The following is a 15814-nucleotide window of genomic DNA, read 5'->3' as shown; positions in this document are numbered from 1 at the left end:
TACATTGGGTGAGGGCAGCGCAGGACCGATCGTCGTGGAAATCTTTGGGGGAGGCCTTTGTCCAACAGTGGACGTCTTCCGGCTTATGATTATGATGATGATGATGAAACAAATGGATCTTTTCTAAGTTTTTGGTTTTTATCATATTTAATTAAAGAAATATCAGTTTCAGTCTACTTGTTATTGGTTTTTACCTCTTCTTAGTAGCCTTATATTTATTACTTAAGACAATTATTATACCTATGACTTAAGCAATCTTAACCCATATATTATATTATACTTATATTGTAAAGCTGAAAAATTGGTTATGTGAGCTGTCTAGGAATATTGTTTAAATCTTTACAGCTAGCTAGAAGTCTAAACTTTGGCATTCTAAAATCGCACGTTTCGCAAGAAATGTATGCTTTGGACATCTACTTTGTGGAATGAATTACCGGATACTGTTTTCAGAAAAAAAAACCTTAAAAAGGCTGGCAACGCATCTCTGACACCTGGTGTTGCAGATGTCCATGGGCGTTTGTCTCACCAGACAAACCGGCAAAACTTGGCATCCAGTGCAAACTGCCAACGCTTGCCCCCACTTATATAAAAAAATCAAGCCTATCAGAGATGGCTTGATTGTCGATGATTTGAGCCGCTCTTCATTGCATGCGGTGAAATGGGGCCGAGCCCTCACCAAGGACAATTTTCCTAAGTACATATAAAAAAACACGATACCATATACACGGTATTTCTTACGCATCAGTGGGATGCTCCTTTGCACAGGATGCCGGCTAGATTATGGGTACCACAACGGCGCCTATTTCTGCCGTGAAGCAGTATTGTGTAAACATTACTGTGTTTCGGTCTGAAGGGCGCCGTAGCTAGTGAAATTACCGGGCAAATAACATTTAAAATCTTATGTCGAGGAGTAGTAGCAGAATAAGATGACGAGCGCAATTGTAGCGCCGCTCAGAAATTTTGAGTTTTTCAAGATACCTGAGCGGCACTGCATTGTAATGGGCAAGGCGTATCAATTACCATCAGCTGAACGTCCTGCTCGTCTCGTCCCTTATTATCATAAAAATAGCATAGCCAAAAATACTATCAATAAAATTATATGATTAGAAGCGATTACGTGAATTTATATAAAAGATTCTTTATTTTCTCAAAGTAAATATTTTGAATATCTGAAAGACTCATTTAGTTGTGTAAAATAAAGATTACTCATTTAAACGACACAAAGGAGCAATATAAGAAATTAAAATCCTAAGCCAAAATATTTTCTGTTCACAATTTTTGTTACACTTTGCATTTCTTTCATTCACAATAAATATGATGAAATGTAAGTACTTTACGAAAGTGCTTCTTTGTCAAATAGGTAATGTTGCAAAATAGAAGAAAACTTCTTCTTTTGCTTTTTACTATTACTTACTACTGCTTAGATAATTTATAAATCTAGATAGAGCTTTTTGCTGTTAGGTAAAGCATGACAACAGGCCAGGTTTTTTTATGAGGAGGACAAACGAGCGTACGGGTCACCTGCTGATAAGTGATCACCGCCGCCCACATTCTCTTGCAACACCAGAGGAGTCACGTGACCGTTGCTAGCCTTTAAGAAAGGTGTACGTTTTTTGAAGGTGCCCATGTCGTATCATTCCGGAAACACCGCACCAGGAAGCTATTTCCACATTTCCACAGCTTTGTAGTACGTGGAAGAAAGCTCCTTGAAAACCACACTGTGAAGGACCGCCACACATCCAGATGGTGGGGATGATATCGTAATTTGTGGCGTGTCGTGCGAAGGTGGAATTTGGCAGCATGAATCAGATGTTTATTAATTTAGTGTGCATGACAAGCTACGTCTCGTCACTTTGTTTTCGTGAGCATGCATCGCTGAAAATAGATGTTAACAGTTCACCGCATTTTTTTTCTACGTGGTCACAGTCGTCACAGTCTAACTTGATGTATAATTTATTTAAGTTTTGTCTTTTGACCTTGAAGAATAAAATTAGGAATAAATCAGAATACAATATTATGTTATTAACACAAAAACCGGTTTAGGAACAGTAGCGTTGATATGTCTGAAGGTCAATTAAATGATGGGACATATTTGAAGCTATTTTATTATACCGATATATATAATGGAAACAGGTCAGTATTATGGGTGTGCTCAGATCACAGAATACCACTTATTAGAGGCATATTTTTTTTTTTTTATTAAATGGATCATAAATATAAGAAACAGTAGTCACAGTGTTAATGTTTACATTGCATTATTTATACAAATGATTTAAGTTTTCTTTAGTGTTAATTCCGCCAATATTTGTTTTTAAACAATTCGACAACGAATTCGTGTTTCGCCTCTACACGAGGCATTCTCAGGACGTGTTGTCTCGCCAAAATCTGGCACGAGACTGAATCAAATGAAAAAAAAACAAATTTAAATTTCTATATTTGTTTATACACTTACATCTAAGTTAATATACTTTACATCGAAAACCATTACAATTAATACTAATACCAAATTTAGTGAATGGTCTACAACTGGAATTTATAAGAGTAGAATGAGGCTCTACAGCCTCTATGATGAAAAAACTTTCAACCATAATCCACTCTTTCTGGAATACGTAAAAAAATATTCAAAAACATTTAAACATGTTTGTCAAGCAGCAAAATCTTTATACTTAAGAAATAAAATAAGACATTCTAACGATAAAATCAAAACTACTTGGAAAATTATTAATAATGAAACTGGTTAAACAAAAGATCAAAACTCTGAGTTTAATCTAAATATTAATAATGTAATTGTAAAATCAAACTTAGATGTTGCTAGAGCTTTTGAAAATTTCTTTACCAATGTTCCATATCTACCACTAAACATTTAAACTTATATCCAACCAGGGCAATATCATTACCTACTTTCTGCAAATGTTACTAAATGTTCAAATAATTTCCAATTTAAGTATGTTAATATCTCGGATATTATAAAGTCATTTAAAGAGATTAATGTTAAAAAGATATATACCTCTGGGGTTTATCTGTTAAAGTAATAGGCTCTCTGATTGATATAATAGTGCCTGATCTAGCCCTAATATTTAACAAATGTATAGACTGTGGCACATTTCCTGACCTCATGAAGTATAGCAAAATAATACCTTTATTCAAGTCGGGTTGCACATCAGATCCCTCTAATTATAGGCCTATTTCAATTTTGCCTACCCTGAGTAAAATATTTGAAGAACTAATACTTTGTCAACTACGCGCTCATTTTAACATAAATAAAATTATACATGATAAACAATTTGGATTCACTCGGGGACGTTCAACTGTTGACGCAGGTGTTGCATTAATGGAACATATTTTTAGTGCTTGCATTCACAAGATTCTTTAGGAATCTTTTGCGACCTTTCCAAAGCGTTTGATTGCGTCCAACATGAAATTCTTATCAGGAAATTGCAACACTATGGCATAAGAAGAAGTGCATTAAATTTATTAATCTCATATTTAAATAACAGGATACAGTATGTTGAAGTTAATAGTGTAAGGTCTTCAGGCTCCGTGTTAGGAATGGCTGTCCCGCAGGGTTCAATTCTCGGACCATTTCTGTTTTTAGTTTATATCAATGACCTACCCTATCTTATAAAGAACACACATGATATAGTATTGTTTGCGGATGATACATCACTATTATTTAAAATTAATCGACATGCAACTACTATTGAACATGTAAATAATGCTATTTCTAAGGTAGAACAATAGTTCAAAGTAAACAATCTTCTTTTGAATGTTAAGAAAACGAAATGCTTAAAATTCATATTACCAAATGAAAAAAGATTAACACACATATTAAATTAAATGGAGAAATGTTGGATCTTGTAAATAAGACAGTGTTCTTGGGTATAACTCTAGATGAGAAGCTTCAGTGGGGTGACCATATATCTGCCTTAGCAAACAGATTAAGAAGATAAGAGAACTGACTGACATAGATACAGCCAAAATAGTATATTTTAGTTACTTCCTCAGCATTATGAGCTATGGTATCCTTTTATGGGTAATGCTGCTGAGATCGATACGATATTTGTGCTGCAGAAGAGAGCCGTTAGAGCCATTTAAAACATGGGATCTAGAATTTCGTTAAAGAATAAGTTTAAAGAAATAGGTATTATGACAGTGGCCTCACAATACATTTACGAGAATTTGATGTTTGTACAAAAGAATAAAAATAAGTTCACAAGACTAAGTGACTTACATAGTATTAATACTGGAAATAGGGGTAGACTTGTCATGCCTGCCACAAGACTCCACAAAGTCAGTAATTCTTTTAGGTGTCAGTGTGTTCGCTTCTATAATAAATTCCCCGAACATATAGCAAATATGTCTATAAATAAATTCAAAGCCTACACAAAAAGTAAATTAAGCAGCAAAGGCTATTATAATATCCAAGATTATTTAAATGATAAAGCAGCCTGGAATTGAATTGATCTAATTAAAGTGTGATTTGTTTTATGTGATTTTAATTGTTTGATGTTATTTATATTACTTATTTGATTTGTTTGATTTTAATTTTATCTGTTTGATATTATTTATTTATTATTATGAAATTTAGTGTATGACTGAACTTAACCCATTGTAAATCAATGTTATGAGTTCAATAAACGTTTTGATTTTGATTTTGATTTTGAATAAGATATATACAAAATTACTTATAATCTACTTATTAAAGCAATTTACAATTAAGCCTTATATATGTAGGTATCAGAAAACTTATTTCTACAACCCTATCTACGTGTTGAGGGATAAAACTTTATTATGCTTAAAAAACTAATACATATAGTTTGTGTCGTGATACAAACTCAGTCAGAACAAATGTCAATCCCACTGTGGGACAGTGGGACTGACATTAATCTAGTCACACTTTATGAGCTGTAAATTAGAGTTGTTAATAATGATAATTCATGAATATACTATATGAAGCAATACGCAAGTCATTATAATATAATTAAATAAACAATAATAATTACTAAAACTCACATCTAAAGCTATCTCAGACAATAGCAATGCAGTGGCTAGGTAAGGTATATGATACGGAATTCAAACTGACCGCAACGGTATACCTGTGAAAGTTTATAACTGTTGTCTAATTTTTAATTGGATAGTCAAGTGATTTTATGGCTTATTTGTTTAATGCTAGTTCAATATTATGTATTGTCATAAACAACTAAATTTCAATGCGGTTAAACAACAAGGGTACCTGTTCTAAGATTGAAAGCCGTCGAAAGAATTAAATATTGCGATATAAATTATTACATTATTAGTAATTGTTATCCGAATGATATAAAACAATAATATTAATCACTCACATTTGTTAAAAACGAATTCAGCAAAGAGAAAACACAGATTAAAAAAACGGAGAAAACTGTACGCGTCCTATAGACAGAGCAACATGACAAAGTCACTTTTATACTAATTTACTAAAATCGGTGTCTCTTGACGTTGGAATTGGCATGTTGAATACACTTCCATCTGAAATACCTTGCGGAGCTGTAACTTCAAAATGCACTTACGGCCGTTCCCAATATACTATCTACAGATAGAGATAAATTACTACCTTCTGCTGTGAATAATCTGAAGCTGTCCCAATATACCCGATAAGTCATTCTTATCGCCTTATATTGGGACGCGTAAATTGCAATTTCCATACAAACCTTATATCGCTGGTAACCTACACGTCGTCCCATTGACAGACAGCGTGCACGGATAAGGTGAGTTACCGTCGATAAGTTTATAGGGACAGAAAAGTTAACGATACTTAAGATTTTTATCTCAAGACTGAATATTGCGAACGGCCGTAAATCCGTTTTCACTACTTTTAATTAATATATTATTTTAAGTGATCTCCCTCACTTCTGGTATTAAATATAAAATATATTTACTTTATCTGCCGCCGAATTCCACCTTCGCACGACACGCCACAAGTTAGGATATCATCCTCACCATCTGGATGTGTGGCGGTCCTCCACAGTGCGGTTTACAAGGAGCTTTCTTCCACGTACTACAAAGCTGTGGAATGAACTTCCTTGTGCGGTGTTTCCGGGACGATACGACATGGGTACCTTCAAAAAAAGCGCGTACACCTTCCTTAAAGGCCGGCAACGCTCCTGTGATTCCTCTGGTGTTGCAAGAGAGTATGGGCGGCGGTGATCACTTAACAACAACAACCCGTACGCTCGTTTGTCCTCCTATTCCATAAAAAAAAAAATTTACTTTCTACTAAAATGTATAATTCACTTAAAAATAACATATTGCTTCAATTTGAAAGAGCGACATTTCAAGTCTCAAAGCAAGTATTGAAGTTGAGCAGGTTATCAACTGCTAAGCAGATCCTGTAAGATGGAGTCACAATAAGAGAATTGACCAAACAAGCCAATATTTACGTCATGGCCATTCGGGCGATGGAATTGGAATGAGCGCTGAGGCGTATCCCGATAGAGAGCGTGGGTTTGAATAACGCATCACCCATGAATTTTGGTACAAATTAAATTTATATATTGATATTAGTTAAAAATTTAATAATCTGTAGAAATTACATTATTTCCCGTGTAACTGGTCTCTTTCTGGTCTTTTTTATTTTTTTGTGTTACAGACATTTTTGCATAAGACGTATGTTTGTATATTAATAAAAATTAATTAGAAATTTATAAATTTCTTTAATGTCATTATATTCAGGTAAACTTTATTCAGAAAATGAGGTAAATTAAAGTAGGTACTTAGGTATATATATATGTATGTAAATTGTTATGAAATTTAAGCCAATCCAAATCCAAATCTTTATCTTTGTTAATAAGGTTATATTTAAAACATTTTTACAAAAATGAAGCGGCGATATTAACGAAATATATTGAAAAAGCAAAAAGTATAAAATGTAACTTTGAACAATAGATCACATCTGGTTGAATACAGAGACTCCCTAATTGGTTTAATTTATAACTGGATTCCATGTTTCAGGCAATGAGTAATAATTAGGAAAGGTTAATAATAGCGCCTACGGAGGGGTGACGTTAAGATGAACGATTTTATTCAATCAAACATCTGGGTAAATTACTCGATCAATTTAGTGCTTTACTGAAAGCACGACATTTGAAAGAATAGGGAGATAATTTTTTTAATTTGAATAATGATTAAACAAATAAGGATATTATATTAATGACATAAGAGTTTTTTTTCATAAAAAAAGGACTTGAAGGCTCTATATAGCTAATATTGTGAGGTGTGAATGAAAGTTTCCATTCAAGGATAAGTCTTCATTTGACTGGGTGAAGATGTGAGCTTCCAATGAAAGAGTGTAGAAAACCAATCTACTATTTTTAAGACAGAAGTCTTATGGGAAAAATAGTATTCCGTCGGTATTGGTGTCATTAGTTGTAGGCTTCCATTTATGAAAATAGTCACAGAGTGGAGGGCAGTGGTGAGGTGAGCTGCAAGAGACTTAATTTTATTAACTGCTGCACAGATAAGCTGGGTCGTCAATGTATAAGGCGAGCACCATGTTAAGGATCTGGAGATTACGAATATCATGAGGGAGATATTGGTGCCTTGCGGAACACCAGCTCATACTACATGGAGGAGGTATATATATTTGAGTCTAACTTTAAGAACACTGATAGATAGAAAATATTTATTGTTTTTACTATATTTAGAAGAGACTGAATTAGTGCAGAAGAATTGTGCTTGGAATAATAGAGGCAAAAGGAAAGCCATCATGTCAGATAGTATCAAAAGTTGCCAGTCTCATGCTTAAGATTAAATTGATGTGTTATGTGTTCGACAACTCATGCCAGATGGTGTATGGTCGCATATCATATTCGAAACCCGAATTAATTGCCCGGTCGGTTAATTAATTAATTGCCTCTATGTGAGTATTAAATCTTATGCTCCTCCAGTAACCTCCTGTTTGCCACTACTACTACTAATTATTTTATAACTGGCGTGGTGTTGGTGGGCTGTGGAGATCTTTATGTCTCAGATTAAACGGTGGGGTGGCTAAGACCTGTGGTGAGTTAGTATTGAACTGCTACCGCCGTTTTAGCGTTGGACTGGATGGGGCCACACGGTGTGCTGAAACAGGGTAGAAGCCACAGAACAGTTTAAAGAGATTAACTGTTCTGTGGTAGAAGCGAACATCGACACGCGAACTGCCAGACGGAATTTTTTCTAGTTGTATGTTCCATTCGTTGAAATGAAATGAAATTTATTTATTGCGTCGAATACAGTATACATAATAGATATTAAATTTATTGTAGTATCTTCTATTCGGCTAATTTAAATTAGCATGCAAAACGTTTACTTAAAATTAAAAAATTCCTTAACACTATAAAAATTTTGTCAATTAACTATTTAAACAGGAGTCCAGTATATCGTTTGTGTGGAAAATTTCTTATTTCTAGAGGTAGATGGTTAAATAATTTTACACACATTGCGTAGCTACTATTGAGGTAATGTTATTCTGGGGCAATGGTCATAAACCAGTCTATCCGTTAATCTGGTGGAACGAGGATTCAATTGAATGGCCCTTTTAAATAAATGATTATTTTGTTTTACAAATTTACACGCTTCAAATATATACATATTGGGCAATGTCGAAATATTTAACTTTTTAAATAAGTCTTTACATGAATAGGTCGGACCAACTCCACATATACAACGAATACATTTTTTTTGAGCAACATATGCTGGATGTAGTCCTGTACCATTTCCCCATATGAGAAGACCGTATCTGAGTACTGAAACGATATATCCGTGGTACGCCATTAACGATAACTTATTAGAAGCAATTCTCCTGAGTCTTCTAAGGACATACACAAATCTATAAATTTTAGAGCATACTTTATCAATGTGATCAGAGAAATTCAGGTCCTTATGTAAGATCACCCCTAAAAATATAGTACTGTCAACTTTTTCAATATTTATTCCATTATAATTAATATTTATATCAGTTTGTCTACGTCCTTTTACACAAAATTGCATATACGTTTTCAATAAATTCACAACTAAGTTGGAGTCGAGGTATTTTAATTAATTTAATTAATTAATTTTGTATGGTTTTTGTGTTGTAACTACTTCTTCCTCAATTAGGTTATCTCGTTTTTCACCACACGAGATATCATCACACGAGATACAGGTAGAATTTTATAAATTAAGATATGTTCACGTCTAGAAAACTAGTTGCCGGATAAACTTTTAAAACGGCTCTCAACTTTAAAGTTTGCATCTTATATAGTATTGCAGATTCTTAGTAAATATTTGTAGTTGGTCAGTTTCTCTAGTTTCCTATTTATATTCAAAAGCAATCATAATGTTGAATTTTTCTTTGTTGATTGTATTAAATTTGTTGTAAACAAGAGCTCGTACAATTTCAAGTAATGTAATTGTATTTTAAATAATGATATTTTCATTGAACTGTGACAATAGTAAGCTCATGGTTAGTATAAATTTATTGTTTTCCTTGTTTTGTACACCTTTTATTTGATTTTATAGGAATACGAGATTCTAAAGAAACAGGACGATTTTGAGTTTACTTCCAATTGAACCAATTGTAATTTTATCGTCTATTAATATTTATAGCAAGAGTGTATAATTGTAGCAACACAATTGTACCTATTTGTTATGTGTCAACATGATTGTACCTTTCATAATTATACTAAATCTATATCTGTTGTAAGACGAGCTGTCATGTATCAAACTCTGTTCCACGTACTAGTGTAGTCGCTGAATTAACTATCTGATTCAAATATTTTTATTCAAAATAGGGTATGATATCACTTATTGAAAGTCAAAAACTACCACCCAATCCAAAAGGTATGCCTTAGACTTGAGAAGAACGGGCGCTACAAACTCAGCGGGCTTTATTTAAATAAAAATATGGTTACAATGTAACATCATACAATAAAATTTATTATTTAATAGTCTGTAGACGATCACTCCATTCTCAATCAGTGGGACTATTAAGAAAGTCAGCTATGTTATAGTAACCTTTACGACACAAACGTTTTTTAACAATGATTTTAAATTTCGTATAACATTTTCAACATTTTCTGGGATCTTGTTGTAAAAGCATATACAACGCCTCACAAAAGACTTACTAACTCGACTTAGCCGACTAGTAGGCATTAATTTTATGTTTGTTACTGGTGTTAACATAAATATAAAGAATAGTTTAAAATGAATAACTAATAAGAATTTTTATATCTTTCTAACTTTCTCAGGAGGTAAAAAATAAACTTAATTTTAGCTAACTATAGTTGTTAAATTAACACCAGTTGTTAACTATCTATCATATTATTTTTATGTAGACTGATAAGTCATAAGTTTGATAGTGACAATGAAGACTTATAATTCAACGAGTGCGTGCAAATCAAACAGCCATAATATTGTCATTCGAGCTGACCAAACACCGGTGAACACACAAGGAGGTTTGATTCACCTACCATTGACGAAGTGGCTGTTGTCATTGTGGGAGAAAATTTACAATATAAAGCAATTATTAGACATATTTTCTATTATTGACTAATTCATAAAAAAAATCATTTTTTTGTTTATTATTTACAGGACAATGTCTGTCGGGTCAGCTAGTCATGAATATTTATTTAGAGGCAACAGTCAATATATTTTAATCTGACCACACATCACGACCATGCCTAAGCAAATAAATAGTTAAATAAAAAAATACTTTTACTGTTTAACTACTATTTTTATTCAATTATATCATTTTAATAAGTACAGAATAGATAGTATTTATTATTGATAACAGTACAACAGACGGATCGCTTTAAAACACTTGTGAATTGATTTATTATCAAAGTGTGCTACAGAAAGCTTATGCGAGACAAGCCTCTGGGGAGCTTGCTCAAATCCTGTTGAACGATTTACATACAATAAAGCAAACAATGTTTTATTGCCTCCTATATTGGACTATCTATTCCCCGATAGACTTTTATAATGTATTCGTTTAGAATACAGTAGGTATTGTCCTCTTTGTATATTTGTTACTTTGAAACTTTTGTGTGATTGTCTTTCTTTGAATTTGAAAATATGGTAACACCACCCATTTGTTTGTCACATTCCTTACCAAGCTGATCAATTCAATTACGTTTTTATTTTGCGATTTCTTGCAATTATAGTATTAGTTAGTATTTTCAGTTATATTAGACTAATTAAATAAATCTTATATATAAAATTCTCGTGTCACAATGTTAGTTACCTTACTCCTCCGAAACGGCTTTACTGATTTTTACCAATTTTTATATGAATTAGTAGGTCTGAGAAACGTCTACTATCTATTTTTCATCCCTACATACAACCCTAAATTTTCAACGCTCTACGATCAACCCTATTTTTGTATCGCAACTTTCATATTATTCTGTTCCATCCACAAATCCGCTATAGGGTTGCAAGATGGCAATGGATCAATACTTACAATAATTGTAGTACGATAAATTTGGTAGGTCTGAGAATCGGTTGCATCTAATTTTTCACTCCAAAACTTTTTTTATTACTTTATATAGCAATACAACGTCTACTGGGTGAGCTGAGCTAGTGTAGTATAAAATTAAAATTTAGACTTTTTGAAAATTTAGACCTGAATATATTGTTGTGCTTACTATAAGAAGTAAATTTCACGTAGCGTAGTTCCATTTATGGTCATTGCATGCAGTTGGAGTTTTATCATTTTTGGTATGTAGCGTTATTTTATTATTTCGTTCGTGACTAGAAATTTACTTTTAGTAGCTGCAATTAAAGGATATGCCGTCACCATTTTCATAAATAGGGACCGTCATAATTTAAGAAAAAAACGGCATTCGAGGCGCCGTAGACTCGTTTAGACGTAATGTAATAAAAAACAACCAACTACAAAAATAAACCATTCCAAAATAAAAGATATAATATGCACTAAAAAAAATAATTGCGTATTTTCATATAATCTAATTAATCTGATTCTAGTTACCTCTTGAACCTGAAACGAGCGAATATGGGTCATTCCATTATTATGTTGCTACAGCAATGATTTCAAAGGTCATATAATTTAATTGAATATAATTTATATTCGCAAAAAAAATTAAATTCTAAAAATGTTTTCGATTAAAGTGAAATTGTAGAGGTCGCACACCTCTGTACTATGCTCTCGAGTGTATTTCATTATAACGCCTACAGAGTTACAGAGCCTATTACAGCTTAATATACTTATGCTATAGGGATAAGACTGCTTGGCAGTGAAAATGTGCTGTGATAGTGAAGCCATAGTAGATTTAGTATTGGAACTTGACTTTTGTTGAAATAAGAAATTTTGTATTTTATGTCATTAATGTCATTGTTATCATTCTAATGATAAATTAATTTTTTTATTTGTGGTAGTAATTTTTTCCATATTCATTCGTCGCGGTGTTGAAAATTTATGAACACCACATGTTTTTACACTATCTTATTTCCCACTATCTTAATAAAAAAATAATTTAAAAATTAATTCGATGTTTTCTCATAAGCGTTTTTGTTTTGTTGATCACCAGAGCGAACAATTTATTTTTATTTATAAAATGCTCACAGAATACCTGTATTTATTTGCGGTGTTTGTGGATAATGCAGGTACTGTACTCAATAACTTTTGTTTTATGTTAATTTACATTTACTTTGTGACTTACTCGTATAAGGCATTGACTATTTGACGTTTTAGTATATTTTTTGTATCATTTTACATATTATATTGTAATGAAATGATTTGTAAAACGATGAAATGTAAATTTTGATTTTAAAGAGTGGCAATGAGTTCATTACTATTACTCTTCTTCTCATTAGCTGAACCCTTTACGAAGTTGCAGTAGATTCAATCAGAAAATTTTTTTTTTGACATTCATAAGTGTAATTTCCGTGTCTAAATTTAAGTACTTGCGACATAGATGTAGGTTTATGAGGCCAACTTATGATATGGATCAACACTCACCTTTTACTGTTCATGCTGCTCTGACTGCCTGGCCAAATTTGATAAGGACCTCCTAGAGCAGCAAAATAAAATATAAACTGCTTTGTAAAAAGAAACAAAGTAATTATACTAATGTAATAACACTTTTTTCGATCTTAATTTGTTTGATTTTGTTTATTTTAGAAAAATACTCGTTTTACCAAAAATATAAGGTAACTAAAATTGACTTTCAACTTTATTTACTAAAGTAGCGTCCACGTGCTGAAATAATTGCTGCAATTCTTCGTGGCATGCTTTGTACAAGGTTTTTTTACGATTTCTTGGGGATAAAAGGCATAAAAGTCATTGATTTTATCAAAATTGGTTCCATCAGATTTTTTTTTGATATCATTTCTAATATACTAGATAATACTACCGCTTCGTTAATAAATGGTGCTCTGAGAAAGAAGAAGTGGCGCAAGAAACTCTCCCAGAATTCTTTTTTTGCGCTCTTTTTAATGAAATATACAATATTGTACTGTTATTGCTATTGCTTTAAAATAATCAAAACTGGTCCCAGGCTGTCGGATCACATAGATATTCAGCCATTTTTTAATAAAATATTTAAATTCATTTATAGATAATGCCTGATCAGTGGCTGGGTGTTTATCATAAAAGTGTATAAATTTATTAATAGCTATTATGTATCTTATGAAGCCTAATAGAATAAGTTACAAGGAATCCCTTATTTCAAGTGTTATAATAATGAAAATCACTATTAAGAGTAAAAAGGTGATGATTTTTGTGAACGTATAAAAAATTTTCATAAATGCACGTACAATGAACAGTCATAATATTTATATCTTTAAATTTTTCTTTGAGAGACTGTCTATAACCAAGCTGATATATAATACGCTATACGGAAATACGATCCCATTCAGTCGTAATAGCAATTTTAAGGTCTCGGATGTTCTGTGGGGCTGAGTTTAACATTAACGTTTAACTAACTTAAAAGTTTTTCATGAACGGGTTTGAGGCCATCCCGACTTCATTTAAGTAAGTGTCTACGTCGCAAGGGGAGGAATGCTCGACCATCGTCGTCCATAAACACAGCAGCACTTCCTGTAACATCTAACGCTGGTTGTACATGAGGTATTAGGAGGTTCGTGATGTCGCCTAGAAAATGGCTCCCTAAATGTTGTGCATTTAGGAAAACTTAGTCTCTAGGATCTTCAGATGTTATTCCAGCCCAAAACATGTCAAAGCCCTACATGAAAAGTACCATAAGGCGTAATTTCTTCAAAACATACCTCTGGATGACGCTCTCCTGGTCTTTTTTGCACTTTACGACGTCGGTCCTCACCAAATGAAGAGATTCTGGCTGCATCACAAAATAAAACCTTTCTCCATTCTACATTTATCCATGTCGCATAATTTCGGGAAAATCTTAACCTTGGAACAAGGACCCCTAGCTGGTCTTCAACTATATATATCCATTTCCAGAAGTTTCTTCCTTATAGTCCAAATGCTAACACTTGCATTTCCAACATTTTCTACATAAGACATTCAATTTCGTAAAGCTTGGCTCACAATATATCGTCCCTGGGCTCAGTACATCGTTTTATTCCTGATCCCGGTCTTCTCTTGAAAGAACCTAACCTAGTTCGGATCCTCTGAACAGTAAAACGACTGATATGAAGCTATTCTGACATATAAAATTGAGTACAGCCTTCTTGAAGAAGAGACACCATAATATTACCAGCGATAATTGTATTGTCCGCCATAATAGGGTATAAAATTTGTCACGAAAATTTTTGTTAATGAATAATTTTAATAATTTTATATCAACATCACTTCATAAAAATTAGAAAAAACTTTTTATAATTATTTATAGCACAATATCTAAACCCAATATTTTAGTTTACTTGCCAGTACTTCAGCTAAGAAAACTATAGTGGTATAGAAAAGTTTAGAGTGCTCGTTTTTTTTTCCAAATGGGTTTCTTTTTGTTATTTTTTTTATGAAAATAAGAGACGAGCAGGACTTTCAGCTGATGGTAATTGATACGCCCTGCCCATTATAATGCAATGCCACTCAGGATTATTGAAAACCTTAAAAATTCTGAGCGGCACTACAACTGCGCTCGTCACCTTGAGACATAAGATGTCAAATCTCATTTGCCCAGTTATTTCAGTAGCTACGGCGCCCTTCAGACCGAAACACAATAATGTTTACACATTACTGCTTCATGGCAGAAATAGGCGCCATTGTGGTCGATGAGTATGTTTTAACATCGGACATTTATAAAACTTAAAATAATAACAGATATTTGATATGTTAATACCTTTGGAGAGGTAGGTAACACTTGTTTACTAAAAAATTCAAAATGCTTAGCTTATTATAAAGCAATCATTAATTTATTACTGATAGGACAGGTAATAAGTCAATCCCATAAACAATATGTTATGTTTTTAAAGTGATAACTCTCACTTCTAGGATTAAAACACAAATAAAATTTGAAAAGCAAAATTTTTTGAACGATGCGGGATTCGAACCCACGACCTCCGGCGTCCCGTGCCGGTGCTCTAACCAACTGAGCTTACCGTTCGAGTACCGCCTCGTTATAAAATTCTTATTGCTTAGTTCAACTCTCAGGTTGTGGCTTCAGAGTTTAGATTTACAAGAGTGACATCTCAAGTCAATTTCCTAATATGCAAATATTAGCGTTGAGCAGGTTTTCAACTGTAAAGTAGATCTTGTAGATGAAGAAACAACCTGAGAGTTGAACAAAGCAAACAGAATTTTATAACGAGGCGATACTCGAACGGTCAGCTCAGTTGGTTAGAGCACCGGCACGGAACGCCGGAGGTCGTGGGTTCGAAT

The 15814-nt window shown here is 33.0% G+C and overlaps 1 non-coding gene across 1 annotated transcript; it reads right to left on the bottom strand.

Annotated features, from left to right (window-relative positions):
- Positions 1-15465: 15465 nt before the first annotated feature.
- Positions 15466-15539, bottom strand: Trnap-ggg (transfer RNA proline (anticodon GGG)). Its single transcript has one exon. It is a non-coding gene; the product is annotated as a tRNA-Pro (tRNA).
- Positions 15540-15814: the final 275 nt, after the last annotated feature.

This window comes from Leptidea sinapis, chromosome 4 (genome assembly GCF_905404315.1).
Source record: "Leptidea sinapis chromosome 4, ilLepSina1.1, whole genome shotgun sequence".
NCBI lineage: Eukaryota > Metazoa > Arthropoda > Insecta > Lepidoptera > Pieridae > Leptidea > Leptidea sinapis.
The sequence above is the reverse complement of the archived record's forward strand: the minus strand, read 5'-3'. Positions and strand labels throughout refer to the sequence as shown.